The sequence below is a fragment of the Aotus nancymaae genome, unplaced genomic scaffold (genome assembly GCF_030222135.1).
Source record: "Aotus nancymaae isolate 86718 unplaced genomic scaffold, 86718_ANA_hifiasm-v0.15.2.pri h1tg000193l, whole genome shotgun sequence".
Classification (NCBI taxonomy): Eukaryota; Metazoa; Chordata; class Mammalia; order Primates; family Aotidae; genus Aotus; species Aotus nancymaae.
Genome location: NW_026988608.1, coordinates 581,016 through 598,681, shown reverse-complemented (window position 1 = coordinate 598,681; position 17,666 = coordinate 581,016). Strand labels below are relative to the sequence as shown.

Genomic DNA, 17,666 nt, shown 5'->3' with positions numbered 1-17,666 from the left:
TGCACACATCACCCCATGAGCTCAGAACTTGGCGTCTGCCCGAGCTGAGCACCGCTCACCTTCTCCTGCCCTCCAGCCCCAGCAGCCAGAATCTCCTCACCGCTTCTGGACTGACCTATTCTGGACATGTCACGTAAATGTTGTTTTGTATCAGGCAACATGTGGCCTTTTGTGTCGGCCTCATCCACAGAGCCTGATGTCTTTCAGGTTCATCCACACCATGGCCTGCGTGGGTTCTCATATCCACAGAGCGTGATGTCTTTCAGGTTCATCCACACCGTGGCCTGCGTGGGTTCTCGTATCCGCAGAGCGTGATGTCTTTCAGGTTCACCCATGCCGTGGCCTGTGTGGGTTCTCAGTCCCTTTCCTTGTCAGCTGGTGCTCCATTGCCCAGAGGAGCACATCCTGTTCATTTGTTCTCATCGTTGGTGGAGTCTGGGTGGCTCCCACTGCTGGCTGCTGTGAACGTTCATGCGCCCATGTTTGTGTGAACGCCTGTCTTCAGCCCGTGTGGAGCTGCTGCATCGCACAGCAGCTCCATGTTTAGTTCTCAGATGACGCTGTCTGCCAGTCGCGTGTGACCGCGTGGGCTCAGGTGTCTGTGTGAGTTGCCACGTGTGGGTGTGTGGCCAACATTTGTTCATCTGTGTCCCTCACGCTTAGTGCCTGGGGTTGCCTGCCTGTCCTGTTGGTTAAGAATCCAGACCCCCCAGAAACTCTTGGCTGTGCTAAATTAAGAGTCAGATTGGGGAAGCTGTTTCTTTTTAATTTAAATGCATCTTGAGCTTGAGTGGTATTGTATTTATAAAATAAATGACTGTGTGGTTTTTAAAATTAAAAATCTTAATAAACGTTATCTCTGAGATGAACACACGTGAGATCCTCAAAATGCCTTCTCTCTGAGGGCTCTCAGAGATAAAAATAAAAGCCGCACGTCTTTTGTGGGGGGGGGTTGTTATCTTTGCAGCGGAGATCTCCCCAATGCCACAGGTCTCCGCTGCAGGGCCGTGAGTCACAGCACTCTTCACGGCCTGGGATGTCCCCCATGTGCATTTTCCTGGGCTCCTGAAGCTGGCCGGGCGGGTTCCGTATTTCTCTCCTCAAGGCAGAGACGCGGGCGGCATCATGACGCTCTCGGCTTGGGCCATAGATGCTTCTCTGTGGCTTCGTGTCTACGGGGGTTGGGTTTTCCTCCCGATGTCAGGGGCGCTGCACAGACTGTCCCTTCTCGATGACACTGCAGGTGCCCTGGAAGTCCCGCCTCTTAACAAGCAGCCTCTTGGGTCTGGGGGGAGTTGAGTGCTGTTCCAGGTGTTGAAGGGAGGTTCTTCCCTAATGACCTTGGCTCTGGCTGCGGCTTGGAGGGCCTGTCCATGAGGCAGATTCGCTGCCATGGGGCCTGAGGACCCATGGCTGAGGCTGAGGCCTGGGGCCCCAGAGCAGGAACCCGGGCACCAGGAGGGCAGAAACAGGCTGGTGGGTTGCCCCAGACTGGCCGGCCCGGGGTCTGGATGGCGCGCCTGGGCTGGTGCTGGGAATCCTCCGGCCTGCCCCACCTGCCACACACTCTGAAGGGGCTCCAGCTCTGGCCCTATCTCGGCAGGAAGGGCGGTGCCTCTGGAGACGGGACTTGAACTGGTGGCCAGACACGAGCTGTGTGGGGCAGGGCTGGAAAGCCCAGGCCTCAGTCACTGGATTCATGGTTCTGCTTTAGAGAAAACCCCTGGGAAATTCCTCATCTGGGAAGAGGGTCCTTTGGAAACTGCTCCTGTGTTCGCTCACAGGGCTCTTGCGGCCAGAGCAGGTCAGGCGTGGAGAAGGCTGACTCCTTCTTTCTTTGGGGTCCTTGGGGGCTGGGGTGCCAGGAGCCCCCAGAGATGACAGCGACCTGAGGCAGGTGGCAGCCACCTGTGGATGGGGTAGCATCTTCAGGACATCCAGTTACAGAAAGCAGAGGAGGAGCCATTTGGAGACAGAACTGAGATGACCCTGAGACCTCAGTTTGAGCAGCTGAGCATGTGGGTGACCCTGACCAGATGGGGACACAGGCAGCTCACGGTGCCTGGTCACTGCGCTGGAGACAGGCTGGCAGGGGTGCATCGGGGAGGCGGGGTCGAGGTGCAGGGGATCAGGGAGGAGGCAGGGTAGGGTGCAGGGAGTCGGGGAGGGTCCAGGTGTCCTCAGCACGACTTCACCCCTGGGGTCCACGGAGGCCCAGCTTGCCTGCCCAGCGATGGCTACAGGTGTTGGCTGTGGGGCCGGCCTCATGGCGTGACTGGTTGGGGTGTCCCTGGGGGAGGGCCTGTCCGAGGTCGGCTACTTGGGCAGGTCCCAGGGTCTTGGACCTCGGCTTCCCTGTCTGTGGCATGATCGTCTAAGCCTGAGAGCATGGCCCTGCTGGAGGAAGGGGTGGCTCTGGGTGGGGGGCGGGGAGAGGTCTGGCAGGTGTCACTGAGCTGAGCTCTCAGGGGCGTGGATCCTGGCCGTGGACATTGGGTGTGGATCCTGGGCGTGGGTGCTGCAGTTCTGCCAGTGTCTAGAGCTCCTCTCCCCGACACCTGACTCCACAGAGCAGTTAAATGCCACGCTTAGTTTGAGGTCAGTGGGGTCCTGTTTCCAAACCCACTCAGGGGGTTCTCCCAGCGAGATGCAGCCTCAGCATGATACTGTGGCGAATACAGGGAGTATTTCCTGGCCCCTCCCCTGAGGGCCAGTGACAGGGAAGGGACCTTTCCCTGAGGGTGGGGACAGGTCACAAGCCCTTTGCTGTTTTTTGGGAGGCCTCCAGGGCACAGGAGTCTGTTCCATGCGGCCAGCAGGGTGGAGCACAGGGTGGGTGTGGCCTGTGCTGGTGCCGGGGGCCCTGGGCACGGGCTGAGGCTGCAGGTGCAGTGGGCATCCATCCCTCTCCATGGAGGCTGGTCTTGCCTGTGGGCCCGGATGGCGGGGGCTGGGCTAGTGAAGCTCTTTCTATGAGAAGGGAGCCACGTCTGCGATGCGGTCACCGTCCGCAGCAACGTCACGATCACTCGTGGCTTCCAGAGTCTTCTCTCCTTGAAATTTTAATATTCCCCAAGTATTTTATTCACAAAGGCATTTTTGGTGCGTGTCAAGTCGGACTCTTGGGGCCAGGGCCCTCCCGTCTGAGGAGGTTTATCTGAGAATGCCTTGGCCTCACTGTCCTTTGGGAACTGAGGCTGGCCGGTCCACGGCATCTTCGTTTCTCTCTTCTGTGTGGCCTGCTGGACGCGGCACGTGTGGCTCAGCCCACATGACCTGATTCTGCGAAAATTACCCAAGAATGTCGGAGTGTGACACAGGGGGGGAGAGCCGCAGCTTGAGTGAGGAACTTTGATGTGCTATCATGTGTAAATTCCTGTAAACAACCGACATGGCGATTCATACCCGATAGTGACTGTCCCAGATTTTCGTTGCCAACTCTAGAAATGAACAGAGGTTGAAACATCGGTGGCCTCTCTGGTCTCCCTCGAGGACTTTGAGGAGGCATCCATTCGAAAAGTCTCGAGGTCGTGGGAGGAGGAAGTTAGTGCTCAGACGCCAGTGTGAGTGAGTCTCAGCTGATGAGAACACCTGTCCCAAGGATGTGCCGGGGCCATCCCGAGAGGCAGCAGGAAGAGCTGGCCACTTGTGAGAGACTGGAAGTGCGTTGGTGCCATCCAGGCACCTGGCAGGTAGGACCGGGCATCTCAGGAAGACGCAGCCCCTGGAGTCTTCTGGGGATGGCACTTTTTTTTTTGAGACAGAGTTTCACTCTTGTCACCCAGGCTGGAGTGCAATGGAGCTGCGATCTTGGCTCACTGCCACCTCCGCTTCCCGGGTTCAAGCGATTTTCCTGCCTCAGCCTCGCACGTAGCTGGGACTACAGGCTGAGCTGCCGCACCTGGCCAGGACAGCACCTCTTAAACTCGGGCCTGGGGAGGCCTGAGCAGCCCCCGTCCCCGCACACAAGCCCTGTCCACTCACGTGCTCGGCTTTGTCCTCGACGCAGAATTGTGTCGAGCAGAAGCCCGGCCCAGGCTCCGCTCCGCGGCATCATTCAGACTTAACAAGCCAGAGGGGGTTTAAAAAAACGTGGGGAGAGGATGCTATATCCATCGCCGGCGTTAAAGGCCGCTCTTCATCAAGACATGTTTTAACTGTGCAGCCAAATTATACCCAATAAACAAAATGCACATTTAACTGGAACCAGATGAAAACGGAACACGGGAACGGATTTGGAAACAGAATGAATGCCGGGCGTGTGGAGCTTAAGAAACAAGTGACATAATTACCATTCACGGAGCCAGATGACAGTGCTTGGGTTTTGAATCTGCTGGTTCTCACCGGGATTCTGCTGAGACGTGGTCACAGGAAGCGAATACGCCTCCCAACCCTCTGAGAGCTGCCTGGTGTCTCGGCACCATTGCACCAGGGGTGCAGCCTGAGGGGGTGGCTGACTTCTGCAGGATTCTGTACATCTCGAGCTCTGAATGTGGGGAGCACGGCACGGGATTCCTGCCACATGAGGGGCGCCACCAGTGGCAGGGTGCCTAGGCTGAGGCTGACTTTACGGGGGGGGGGCCTGAGGCCCAGGGTGCTGACCTTACACAGAGGGCCCTGAGGCAGGGTGGGGGGGTGCTGACCTTACACAGAGGGCCCTGAGGCAGGGTGGGGGGGTGCTGACCTTACACAGAGGGCCCTGAGGCAGGGTGGGGGGGTGCTGACCTTAGAGGGAGGGGCCTGAGGTAGGATGGGGGGTGCTGACCTTACAGGGAGGGGCCTGAGGCAGGATGGGGGGTGCTGACCTTACAGGGAGGGGCCTGAGGCGGGGTGGGGGGTGCTGACCTTACAGGGAGGGGCCTGAGGCAGGATGGGGGGTGCTGACCTTACAGGGAGGGGCCTGAGGTGGGGTGGGGGGTGCTGACCTTACAGGGAGGGGCCTGAGGCAGGATGGGGGGTGCTGACCTTACAGGGAGGGGCCTGAGGCAGGATGGGGGGTGCTGACCTTACAGGGAGGGGCCTGAGGTGGGGTGAGGGGTGCTGACCTTACAGGGAGGGGCCTGAGGCAGGATGGGGGGTGCTGACCTTACAGGGAGGGGCCTGAGGTGGGGTGGGGGGTGCTGACCTTACAGGGAGGGGCCTGAGGTGGGGTGGGGGGGGTGCTGACCTTAGAGGGAGGGGCCTGAGGTGGGGTGGGGGGGTGCTGACCTTATAGGGAGGGGCCTGAGGTGGGGTGGGGGGTGCTGACCTTACAGGGAGGGGCCTGAGGTGGGGTGAGGGGTGCTGACCTTACAGGGAGGGGCCTGAGGTGGGGTGAGGGGTGCTGACCTTACAGGGAGGGGCCTGAGGCAGGATGGGGGGGTGCTGACCTTACAGGGAGGGGCCTGAGGCAGGATGGGGGGTGCTGACCTTACAGGGAGGGGCCTGAGGCAGGATGGGGGGTGCTGACCTTACAGGGAGGGGCCTGAGGTGGGGTGAGGGGTGCTGACCTTACAGGGAGGGGCCTGAGGCAGGATGGGGGGTGCTGACCTTAGAGGGAGGGGCCTGAGGTGGGGTGGGGGGTGCTGACCTTACAGGGAGGGGCCTGAGGTGGGGTGGGGGGGGTGCTGAGCTTAGAGGGAGGGGCCTGAGGTGGGGTGGGGGGGTGCTGACCTTACAGGGAGGGGCCTGAGGTGGGGTGGGGGGTGCTGACCTTACAGGGAGGGGCCTGAGGCGGGGTGGGGGGTGCTGACCTTATAGGGAGGGGCCTGAGGCAGGGTGGGGGCGTGCTGACCTTAGAGGGAGGGGCCTGAGGCGGGGTGGGGGGTGCTGACCTTACAGGGAGGGGCCTGAGGTGGCAGGGGTGGGGTGGGGGTGGGGGTGGGGGGTGAGGGGGTGTAGGCTGCTGTTCCCCTCTCTGTGCCCCAGTATGGAGCTGGTGGCTGGAGAATGGGAATTCTTACCTTGGGAGAAAGACTGTTTTGGCAACGGTGGGTGCTAGGCGCTTTGAAGACCTGGTTCATAACAACAATTCATTCATTTAATCCACCGTATCGAGGTGTACTTTACGGACAATGAAATGCACATGTTCGAGGTGAAGTTTGACGCGTCTTGGGATGCTCTCACCACTGTAACCCCACAATCAGGACATGACTATTTTTTTCACACCAAAAGATTTCTCAGGCCCCTGGACGCTGAATCTGCCCACTCTCAGCCCCTGGCAGCCGTGGTTCTGTCTGCAAGGAAGCTGGGCCTCGTCTTCTGCAGGACTTTGTGGACGTGGCCCCCGTGGGGTGGTACCCGGGCTGGCTCCTCCACTCGGCTCGTGGAGTCACCGTGGTGCTCGGTGAGTGTCGTGAGTGGATCTGTTCCTTCGCCGAGCTGTGTCCTGTCCCACAGATGTGCCACTGTGTGTGTCCGTTCACCTGCGGAGGGACGCCTGGGCTGTTTGGCGTCTTCACCATGACGTATAAGCTGCTATCCATTTTTTTTTGTAAGTCTGGGTGGGAACAGGTTCTCATGTCTCTTGGAGAAGCAACAGGAAGTGGGACAGGTGGGTTGTAGGTGACACGCACTGTCTAACTGTGCAGGAAGCGGCCAACTTGTTCTCCAAGTGACTGCTCCACTTGACCTTCCCGCCAGCAGAGCACGAGTGTTCCGGCGCCTCCCGTCCTCAGCAGGCCTTGCCCGGTCGGCGTTTGTGTTTATAATTTTAGCCTTTCTATCCGGTGCATTGTGCCTCGGTGCACACTTCCACGCGGATGAACGGTGTGCACTGTGGCTTCGTGTACTCACTGGCCGTGTGCGTGTGTTCCCTGGTGAATGAAGTGTGTGTTGGAAGTTGGGGTATCTGCATCAGGCTGTCCATCATCTTGTTACTGGTGGTGACTTCCTTGTGTGTTCTAGATCCACCTCCCGTGCCGGAGGCACGCGTCGCAGACCGATAAAGTCTGACTGATAAAGCCATGGGTCTGTTCTGCAAACAAGCTGGGCCTTGCAGAATAGACAAAATATTTTATTTTATTGTAAACAACTTTCTCCTTCTTGACATTGTTCTTCTGTATTCCCCTCCTTTTATTTCCTGCTCCTTGCAGCTAGAGATTCATCAATTGTATTGATATTCTCAAAGAACCAGATTGTGGTTTCGTCAAAATTTTCTGTTGCTTTTCTGTTTTCTGTGTCATTGGTTTTTGCTCTGATCTTTATTATTCACTTTCTTTCTGCTTGCTCTGAATTTAATTTGCTCTTTTTTTCCTGCTTTCCTGCAGTGACAGCTGAGCTCATGGATGGGAGACATCTTCCTTTGCTAAACAGGTATTTTCCATCATGCACATCCCACCCTTCTCACCTTCCTCTCCCGAGACCCCTCGTGCGTGTGGCCACATGTGGGACGGGCTCCCACCAGGCCCGAGACCCCTCGTGCGTGTGGCCACATGTGGGACAGGCTCCCACCAGGCCCGAGACCCCTCGTGCGTGTGGCCACATGTGGGACAGGCTCCCACCAGGCCCGAGACCCCATGTGCGTGTGGTCACATGTGGGATAGGTTCCCACCAGTCCTGAGACCCTGCATGTGTGTGACCACGTGTGGGACCGGCTCCCACCAGTCCTGAGACCCTGCGTGCATGTGGCCACATGTGGGACAGGGCTCCACCAGTCCCTGGGGCTCCGTCCCTCGTTGGAAGAGGGCATGAGCTGCTTTGCTTCCGTTGGCAGAGGAGACCCACACCGTGTGTTCCCCAGGCAGTCGGAGCGCTCAGCGCTGGGCACTGTGCCAGATGGTTTCGCCATTGGATAAACGTGTTTCCTAAAGCATCTTTAGTCCGTTACATCCAACTGCCCATGATTTGTGTAAGAACTTGTTATGTTATTTTTTAATGCTAATGAAGCCCTTAAAAATTAGATGGGGTGTCAGAGGAGGGAGCTCCATTCCCACAAGGCCTGAGACCCATGCCACACTCCCATAATGGGAGCTGCACACTCCCATGGCCGGCGCTCCCTGTCACAGCTGCTGGGGCCCTCCTGCTGCTGGATTCCTGGCGCCCACCTCCCTGGGGGGTGCTCCTGACACGGCAGCCTCCCGCCCATGCTCTTGACAGCTCCCTCATTCTCACCTCTTGCTTCTGTTTCCCGCTGCAGCGGTGGCAAGGGTCCTTGCAGGTGCCCACCGTGTGCCTCCCCTGGCGCAGGCATGGCAGCAAGTCGGTCCCCCCTCAACCTCTGATGAAAAAGGGTGACGCCTGGGCCTCGGCAGCTCACCCAGCCCTTGAACTTGCTGTGGCCCCAGGACCGACCAGGCTGGACAGCCAGCCACAGTGACCAGGACCTCAAGGGACCGTGATCGCCAAGGAAACCTTCCCGCATGGGGAATTTCCACACTGATCCAGACCCAAATAAAGATCCAAAGAAAGAATATGCGGGAAATGTGTGCGTGTTCCGGGAGGACTCCCATTCTCTGCTCGAAAGTGGAATGGTTAGCGATCGAAGGAAATGCGGGCACCGACGGCCCACGGTGCCTGGAGCCCCTCGTGTCCGACCTGGATGGAGTGCAGCCGGGGCCAGCAGCAGACCCCGTCTCTCACCCAGGCTGTGTGGTCTGCAGCTGGGCCCCTGTCTCCTCAGTGAGTGTCCGAGTGAGAAGCCAGGCAAGGCTGCGGGCAGTCGGCGAAGCACCCGGGTCCCAGCAGGCCCCCGCCCTGCAGCTCCTGACCCACTTTCTTCGGGTGGAAAGAGGGGTTTGGGGAGGCGGAGACGCCCCGGCTGAGGTGCAGCTGGTTTCTCGGGCCGCGGTGTGTGCTGGGGTTTCTTCTCACTGTTTCCGTCACCGTCATCTTCCTGTGACCTGCAGACCCGCACTCACGTCCCTGGGATAACCTGGCCCGGCACTCACATTTCCACACAGGCGGGCCCCACAGCCAAGAGGAGGGCGCAGAACGCACACCCCAGGCACTGCCCCGGGAGGGCCGCTGGGTCTGTTCTGCAGAGCCCAGGCCCCGGCGCCTGCCAGGCTGGCACGTGGCTTTAGGTGTGCACTCGCCCAAGGCTCACAAATCAGCAGTGCCCTGTGTTAGAGACCAGGCGCTCAGCACCCTCCCAGGCGCTGAAACTGCAGCCGCAGCCACAGGCATCTCCGCTCCGCTCCAGGAAAGCTCACTGGCTTCTTCCAGGGCTGGGCGACCCGTCCTGCCCTTTCGGTGTCCCTGAAGGCGGGCTGTGGCCACGCACGCCGCGCTGCGGCCTGAATGTGGCCGTCGCCCAGATTCATCTGCTGAAGCCCTGACCCCATGAGGTCAGCGCCTGCGTGAATGGGGGCCCTCAGGAAAGAGGCGGGGGCTCCTCTGCGTCTTCCACGCACGAGGATACACTGAAGGCGCAGGGTCCACGGCGAACAGGGAGTCTGTGAGGAACGGGGGTCCGTGAGGAACGGGGGGTCCGTGAGGAACGCGGCACGGGGTCGGTGAGGAACGCGCCCTCACCAGAACCTTGTCTCCCAGCACCCCGATTTCAGATTTCCCAGCCTCTAGTACCAGAAGAGATACATTTTTGTTGTTACTTATTTTTCCTTCTGTAGAAATTTATTTTGAGACAAGGTACTGCTCTGTGGCCCAGGCTGGAGGAGCGGTGTGAACGTGGCTCACTGCCTCCATGGCCTTCCACACAAAAGCCGTCCTCCTGCCTGGGCCTCCGCAGAAGCCGGGCCCACAGGCTCACACCGCCCCGCCTGGCTACGTTCTTAAATGGTAGAGACGGGGTCTCCCTGTGCTGCCCAGGCTGGTCTCAAACTCCTGGCCTCAAGGGATCCTCCCCTAAAGTGCTGGGATTACAGGTGTCAGCCACTGCGCTTGGCCCAAGCGTCTGCTGTTTAGAAGCCACCCAGTCTAAGCCACTTTCTCATAGCAGCCCTGAGGGACCCAGGCACCTCTGACGGACCCCTCTGGAGTCCACTCCACTGTCTGGCCACCGCTGTGGGGGCTGCAGCCGTGACGGCCCTCTGGCTAGGTGTGAGGGGGGTTCTTTGTGACCATGGCCTCAGTGTCCCGGGAGGGCACAGGAGGCTGTCCAGCTGTGGACGCCGGCTCAGAAATTCACGGGGCGTCTCTGCCACATCGCCTGGCCCAAGCAAGTCCCCAGGCCAGGCGGGGCCAAGACCCCACCTCACAGTGCCGTGCCCAGGGGCGTGGACGAGGCAGTGTGACTCACGGGGACATTGTTATGGCGACGGACATCCAGGGTGGGCGGAAAGCAGTTGATTTCTTGGTTTCTTTGGAGAAGCTGCGTTCCTCTGACTTTCTAGAGCATCCCTTTGAAACAAGCCGGGTCTGCGCCTGGAGCAACTGGAGCGACATCTGGCCACGAAAGGCAGTTTGCTGGAGTTTGTTTCACGCCTTGTGCAGCGTCCGTGTTTTGGCTCCACCCCCGCCTGCCACTCAGCAGCTTCCAGAGCCACCAGCGCTGTCTGCGGGGACTGGGGTTTGGAACTGGAGCTCACATCCTCTGCCTCCTCTGGCCAGGCCTGGGGCCCCCACCTGCAGCCACAGTCCAGGCACCAGGTGTGACTCCGTCAGGAGACACAGATGCACGTCAGCGTCCACACACTGCGGGGCTTTGGGCCGGGACCAGCTCCTGACTTGGAAGCAGCGGTGGAAGGCGGGCAGTGAGGCTGAGGGGCCCAGGTCGCCGGCTGCTCTCAGCCCAGGGCCAGGACCCCTGAGAGCTCCTGAGGGCCACCTGGGTCAGGTGGTGTCCGTGGCAGGCAGGGGGGTTGAGGGAGGGGATGTCCTTAGACGATCCCCTAATTTATAACTGCAGAAACCCTGGGAGGGGCCAGAGGTGGCCCGAGGCCTGTGTCTCCGCTCCCTGAGGCCTGGCCAGAGCAGGGCACTGAGCTGGGTGGGCACAAGGCCTGAGAGTCCCTGCCGTGTTCCCGTGGGACACCCTGCTGTGTTGTGTTCAGTTCATTCTTTACACACGACTACAGAGACTCTAAAGTGGTTCTACCGCTGGCTCTCGGGTCACGCCTGCCTCCCTTCACCCAGACCCCTTCGCACCACCGCCTACAGGAAGCCCTCCCTGACCCGCACCGCAGGGTGACCTGCTCTGGGCCCTCACACAGCCCCACGAGATCAGTGCCCTCGCACTGCACGCCAGACCCGGGGGACGACAAAAGGGGCTGGAGCTGAGCCCAGTGGTCGCAGGGTGGGTGGGGGGCCGGCGGTCTGACCGCCCCTCTCGGAGCCTTCCCTTCCTCGGGTCCTCATCCTGCTCCCGGATGGGCAGGTCTGGGCCCCGGACTGCGCCTCCACTTAGTAAACGTCTGCTCAGTAGAAGCAGAAGGAGCCACGAAGGCGCTGGAGCGCTGTCTGTGCATCTTACAAGGTCGCGGTGGTCCACAGCACACTCGCTGTTTACGTGCTCGTTGAAGAAAGCGCGCGGCAGAAGTCGTTGCTGTGCTACGGTCAACGACCGCCTTCTCTATGTGATTCATTACTGTATAGGAAAGCGGACAGGTGCTGCTTCTGTCAGCTCTGTTTTATTTATGGCCACATAGGAAAATGGAGAGGCGCGGCGTCATTTAGTAATTGGAACTGCGGGCTTTCGTTTTCTATAATTACATGTTTTTATTCAGCAGAACCGTTCCTCTCATTGTTTTCTTAGCCCGGGTCCCTTCTGACCTCCTGCAGGATCCTGGGTGAGGACGCAGGAGCAGGGTCGGCCTGCACCCGTGGCTGCTGGGTCAACCTCCACCCCGTGGCTGCTGGGTCAACCTCCACCCCATGGCTGCTGGGTCGGCCTCCACCCCGTAGTTGTCTGGCCCTGATCAGAGTAGGAGACCAGGAGGGACTCATGTCAGTTAACGGGGAGACAGATAGGGGACCTGTAGGCCACCCAATCAAAGACTACTTTTCCCTGAAACCTAAATTCCACCACCCAAGCGATGGAGGCTGCTGGACATTCCCGCAAGAGGGGCAGCCATGGTGGCCTCATCCCAGGCTACTCTGCCAGACTGTGTCCTGAGGGCAGCATCCTTCACTCAGGGTGTTGTGTAGGTGTCCTGCCTGTGAAACTTGAGTATAGAGGGTGGACGGCGCCGTGACTGTCCCAGGTTCCAGCCTCAGCATGGGCTATGGCGTCAGTTGGGTCCCCAAGGCTCAGACTGGCTGGGTGTGGAGGAGGAGGTGGTGGGTGTGGGGGTGCTGGTGGGGTGTGGAGGAGGAGGTGGAGGGTGTGGGGGTTCTGGTGGGGTGTGGGGGAGGAGGTGGTGGGTGTGGGGGTGCTGGTGGGGTGCGGAGGAGGAGGTGGAGGGTGCAGGGGTGCTGGTGGGGTGTGGGGGAGGAGGTGGAGGGTGTGGGGGTGCTGGTGGGGTGCGGAGGAGGAGGTGGAAGGTGTGGGGGTGCTGGTGGGGTGTGGGGGAGGAGGTGGTGGGTGTGGGGTGCTGGTGGGGTGTGGAGGAGGAGGTGGAAGGTGTGGGGGTGCTGGTGGGGTGTGGGGGAGGAGGTGGAGGGTGCGGGGGTGCTGGTGGGGTGTGGAGGAGGAGGTGGAAGGTGTGGGGGTGCTGGTGGGGTGTGGGGGAGGAGGTGGAGGGTGTGGGGGTGCTGGTGGGGTGCGGAGGAGGAGGTGGAAGGTGTGGGGGTGCTGGTGGGGTGTGGGGGAGGAGGTGGAGGGTGCGGGGGTGCTGGTGGGGTGTGGGGGAGGAGGTGGAGGGTGCGGGGGTGCTGGTGGGGTGTGGGGGAGGAGGTGGTGGGTGTGGGGGTGCTGGTGGGGTGCGGAGGAGGAGGTGGAAGGTGTGGGGGTGCTGGTGGGGTGTGGAGGAGGAGGTGGAGGGTGTGGGGGTGCTGGTGGGGTGTGGAGGAGGTGGTGGGTGTGGGGGTGCTGGTGGGGTGTGGGGGAGGAGGTGGTGGGTGTGGGGGTGCTGGTGGGGTGCGGAGGAGGAGGTGGAAGGTGTGGGGGTGCTGGTGGGGTGTGGAGGAGGAGGTGGAGGGTGTGGGGGTGCTGGTGGGGTGTGGAGGAGGTGGTGGGTGTGGGGGTGCTGGTGGGGTGTGGGGGAGGAGGTGGTGGGTGTGGGGGTGCTGGTGGGGTGTGGGGGAGGAGGTGGTGGGTGTGGGGGTGCTGGTGGGGTGTGGAGGAGGTGGAAGGTGTGGGGTGCTGGTGGGGTGTGGGGGAGGAGGTGGAAGGTGTGGGGTGCTGGTGGGGTGTGGAGGAGGAGGTGGAGGGTGTGGGGGTGCTGGTGGGGTGTGGAGGAGGTGGAGGGTGTGGGGGTTATGGTGGGGTGTGGGGGAGGAGGTGGTGGGTGTGGGGGTTATGGTGGGGTGTGGGGGAGGAGGTGGTGGGTGTGGGGTGCTGGTGGGGTGTGGAGGAGGAGGTGGAGGGTGTGGGGGTGCTGGTGGGGTGTGGAGGAGGAGGTGGAAGGTGTGGGGTGCTGGTGGGGTGTGGAGGAGGAGGTGGAGGGTGTGGGGGTGCTGGTGGGGTGTGGAGGAGGAGGTGGAAGGTGTGGGGGTGCTGGTGGGGTGCGGAGGAGGAGGTGGAAGGTGTGGGGGTGCTGGTGGGGTGTGGAGGAGGAGGTGGTGGGTGTGGGGTGCTGGTGGGGTGTGGAGGAGGAGGTGGAAGGTGTGGGGTGCTGGTGGGGTGTGGGGGAGGAGGTGGTGGGTGTGGGGGTTATGGTGGGGTGTGGGGGAGGAGGTGGTGGGTGTGGGGGTTATGGTGGGGTGTGGGGGAGGAGGTGGTGGGTGTGGGGTGCTGGTGGGGTGTGGGGGAGGAGGTGGAAGGTGTGGGGGTGCTGGTGGGGTGTGGAGGAGGAGGTGGTGGGTGTGGGGGTGCTGGTGGGGTGTGGAGGAGGAGGTGGTGGGTGTGGGGTGCTGGTGGGGTGTGGAGGAGGAGGTGGAAGGTGTGGGGGTGCTGGTGGGGTGTGGGGGAGGAGGTGGAAGGTGTGGGGGTGCTGGTGGGGTGTGGAGGAGGAGGTGGTGGGTGTGGGGTGCTGGTGGGGTGCGGAGGAGGAGGTGGAAGGTGTGGGGGTGCTGGTGGGGTGTGGAGGAGGAGGTGGAAGGTGTGGGGGTGCTGGTGGGGTGTGGAGGAGGAGGTGGTGGGTGTGGGGTGCTGGTGGGGTGTGGAGGAGGAGGTGGAAGGTGTGGGGGTGCTGGTGGGGTGTGGAGGAGGAGGTGGTGGGTGTGGGGGTGCTGGTGGGGTGTGGAGGAGGAGGTGGTGGGTGTGGGGTGCTGGTGGGGTGTGGAGGAGGAGGTGGAAGGTGTGGGGTGCTGGTGGGGTGTGGGGGAGGAGGTGGTGGGTGTGGGGGTTATGGTGGGGTGTGGGGGAGGAGGTGGTGGGTGTGGGGTGCTGGTGGGGTGTGGAGGAGGAGGTGGAGGGTGCGGGGGTGCTGGTGGGGTGTGGGGGAGGAGGTGGAGGGTGTGGGGGTGCTGGTGGGGTGTGGAGGAGGTGGAAGGTGTGGGGTGCTGGTGGGGTGTGGAGGAGGAGGTGGAAGGTGTGGGGGTGCTGGTGGGGTGTGGGGGAGGAGGTGGACGGTGTGGGGGTTCTGGTGGGGTGTGGAGGAGGTGGAAGGTGTGGGGTTCTGGTGGGGTGTGGAGGAGGTGGAAGGTGTGGGGTGCTGGTGGGGTGTGGAGGAGGAGGTGGAAGGTGTGGGGGTGCTGGTGGGGTGTGGGGGAGGAGGTGGACGGTGTGGGGGTTCTGGTGGGGTGTGGAGGAGGTGGAAGGTGTGGGGTGCTGGTGGGGTGTGGGGGAGGTGGAAGGTGTGGGGTGCTGGTGGGGTGTGGGGGAGGTGGAATGTGTGGGGTGCTGGCGGGGTGTGGGGGAGGTGGAAGGTGTGGGGTGCTGGTGGGGTGTGGGGGAGGTGGAAGGTGTGGGGTGCTGGCGGGGTGTGGGGGAGGTGGAAGGTGTGGGGTGCTGGTGGGGTGTGGGGGAGGTGGAAGGTGTGGGGTGCTGGCGGGGTGCAGAGGAGGAGGTGGTGGGTGTGGGGGGGCTGGTGGGGTGTGGAGGAGGTGGAAGGTGTGGGGTGCTGGTGGGGTGCAGAGGAGGAGGTGGTGGGTGTGGGGGGGCTGGTGGGGTGTGGAGGAGGTGGAAGGTGTGGGGTGCTGGTGGGGTGTGGGGGAGGTGGAAGGTGTGGGGTGCTGGCGGGTGTGGGGGAGGTGGAAGGTGTGGGGTGCTGGCGGGGTGTGGAGGAGGAGGTGGAGGGTGTGGGGGTGCTGGTGGGGTGTGGGGGAGGTGGAGGCTGTGGGGGTGCTGGTGGGGTGTGGAGGAGGAGGTGGTGGGTGCGGGGGTGCTGGTGGGGTGTGGGGGAGGAGGTGGAGGGTGTGGGGTGCTGGTGGGGTGTGGAGGAGGTGGAAGGTGTGGGGTGCTGGTGGGGTGTGGAGGAGGAGGTGGTGGGTGTGGGGGTGCTGGTGGGGTGTGGGGGAGGAGGTGGAGGGTGTGGGGGTGCTGGTGGGGTGCGGAGGAGGAGGTGGAGGGTGTGGGGGTGCTGGTGGGGTGCGGAGGAGGAGGTGGTGGGTGTGGGGTGCTGGTGGGGTGTGGAGGAGGTGGAAGGTGTGGGGTGCTGGTGGGGTGTGGAGGAGGAGGTGGAGGGTGTGGGGGTGCTGGTGGGGTGTGGAGGAGGTGGAAGGTGTGGGGTGCTGGTGGGGTGTGGAGGAGGAGGTGGTGGGTTTGGGGGTGCTGGTGGGGTGTGGGGGAGGAGGTGGAGGGTGCGGGGGTGCTGGTGGGGTGTGGGGGAGGAGGTGGAGGGTGTGGGGGTGCTGGTGGGGTGCGGAGGAGGAGGTGGAGGGTGTGGGGGTGCTGGTGGGGTGTGGGGGAGGTGGAGGGTGTGGGGGTGCTGGTGGGGTGTGGGGGAGGAGGTGGAGGGTGCGGGGGTGCTGGTGGGGTGTGGGGGAGGAGGTGGAGGGTGTGGGGTGCTGGTGGGGTGTGGAGGAGGTGGAAGGTGTGGGGTGCTGGTGGGGTGTGGAGGAGGAGGTGGTGGGTGTGGGGGTGCTGGTGGGGTGTGGGGGAGGAGGTGGAGGGTGTGGGGGTGCTGGTGGGGTGCGGAGGAGGAGGTGGAGGGTGTGGGGGTGCTGGTGGGGTGCGGAGGAGGAGGTGGTGGGTGTGGGGTGCTGGTGGGGTGTGGAGGAGGTGGAAGGTGTGGGGTGCTGGTGGGGTGTGGAGGAGGAGGTGGAGGGTGTGGGGGTGCTGGTGGGGTGTGGAGGAGGTGGAAGGTGTGGGGTGCTGGTGGGGTGTGGAGGAGGAGGTGGTGGGTTTGGGGGTGCTGGTGGGGTGTGGGGGAGGAGGTGGAGGGTGCGGGGGTGCTGGTGGGGTGTGGGGGAGGAGGTGGAGGGTGTGGGGGTGCTGGTGGGGTGCGGAGGAGGAGGTGGAGGGTGTGGGGGTGCTGGTGGGGTGCGGAGGAGGAGGTGGTGGGTGTGGGGGTGCTGGTGGGGTGTGGGGGAGGAGGTGGTGGGTGTGGGGGTGCTGGTGGGGTGTGGGGGAGGAGGTGGAGGGTGTGGGGTGCTGGTGGGGTGTGGAGGAGGTGGAAGGTGTGGGGTGCTGGTGGGGTGTGGAGGAGGTGGAAGGTGTGAAGTGCTGGTGGGGTGTGGGGGAGGTGGAAGGTGTGGGGTGCTGGTGGGGTGTGGGGGAGGTGGAAGGTGTGGGGTGCTGGTGGGGTGTGGGGGAGGTGGAATGTGTGGGGTGCTGGCGGGGTGTGGGGGAGGTGGAAGGTGTGGGGTGCTGGTGGGGTGTGGGGGAGGTGGAAGGTGTGGGGTGCTGGCGGGGTGTGGGGGAGGTGGAAGGTGTGGGGTGCTGGTGGGGTGTGGGGGAGGTGGAAGGTGTGGGGTGCTGGCGGGGTGTGGGGGAGGTGGAAGGTGTGGGGTGCTGGTGGGGTGCAGAGGAGGAGGTGGTGGGTGTGGGGGGGCTGGTGGGGTGTGGAGGAGGTGGAAGGTGTGGGGTGCTGGTGGGGTGTGGGGGAGGTGGAAGGTGTGGGGTGCTGGCGGGTGTGGGGGAGGTGGAAGGTGTGGGGTGCTGGCGGGGTGTGGAGGAGGAGGTGGAGGGTGTGGGGGTGCTGGTGGGGTGTGGGGGAGGTGGAGGCTGTGGGGGTGCTGGTGGGGTGTGGAGGAGGAGGTGGAGGGTGTGGGGTTGCTGGTGGCAGAAGCTGGAAGCAGCTCACTGGACTCCTCAGCCCAGGAGCCAACCGAGATCGCTGCTGACAACACGATCCTGGGTCCCTGGGCTAAGGCGTGGACGCTGCTCACCAGGTGCCCTTCCCAGGACCCCTGGCATCCAGGGTCCCCAGGGCTGCCACCCCCTCAGCCCAGAGTCCGGGGTTCCATGCCAGCCCCTCTGTCCCTCCAGAGCAGGGTCTGACTCTGCAGGTGTCACTCTGTGGTCACATCCTTGTGGGTCCTCCAGCTCCCACAGCCTCAGCCAATGTAGCCGTGGTGTCCTTGAGGCTGGACAGGCCAGCTCCCACCACACCCACACATCGCCGGAAGTCCCTATCCACCCCCAGCTGATGGGACGAGTGAGTGTCTGGGGGTGACTTTCACAAGGCCATGCTGATGGGGACCAAGACAGTGAACGCAGGGACCTCGGCATAACCTACTGTGTGGCCAGGACGGAGGGCCTGAAGCCCGGGAGCCTGGGGCCTGAACGTGGGGAAGGGGAAGCTCAGGGGACCTACAGGTGGCAGCAAGAGCCCCTCCTCACCCCATGAGGACCCCAAGCGCAC

General features: G+C 62.7%; 1 pseudogene; it reads right to left on the bottom strand.

Moving 5' to 3' along the window:
- Positions 1-9,059: 9,059 nt before the first annotated feature.
- On the bottom strand, positions 9,060-16,437 carry LOC135273016 (uncharacterized; annotated as a pseudogene).
- Between the last annotated feature and the right edge of the window lie 1,229 nt (positions 16,438-17,666).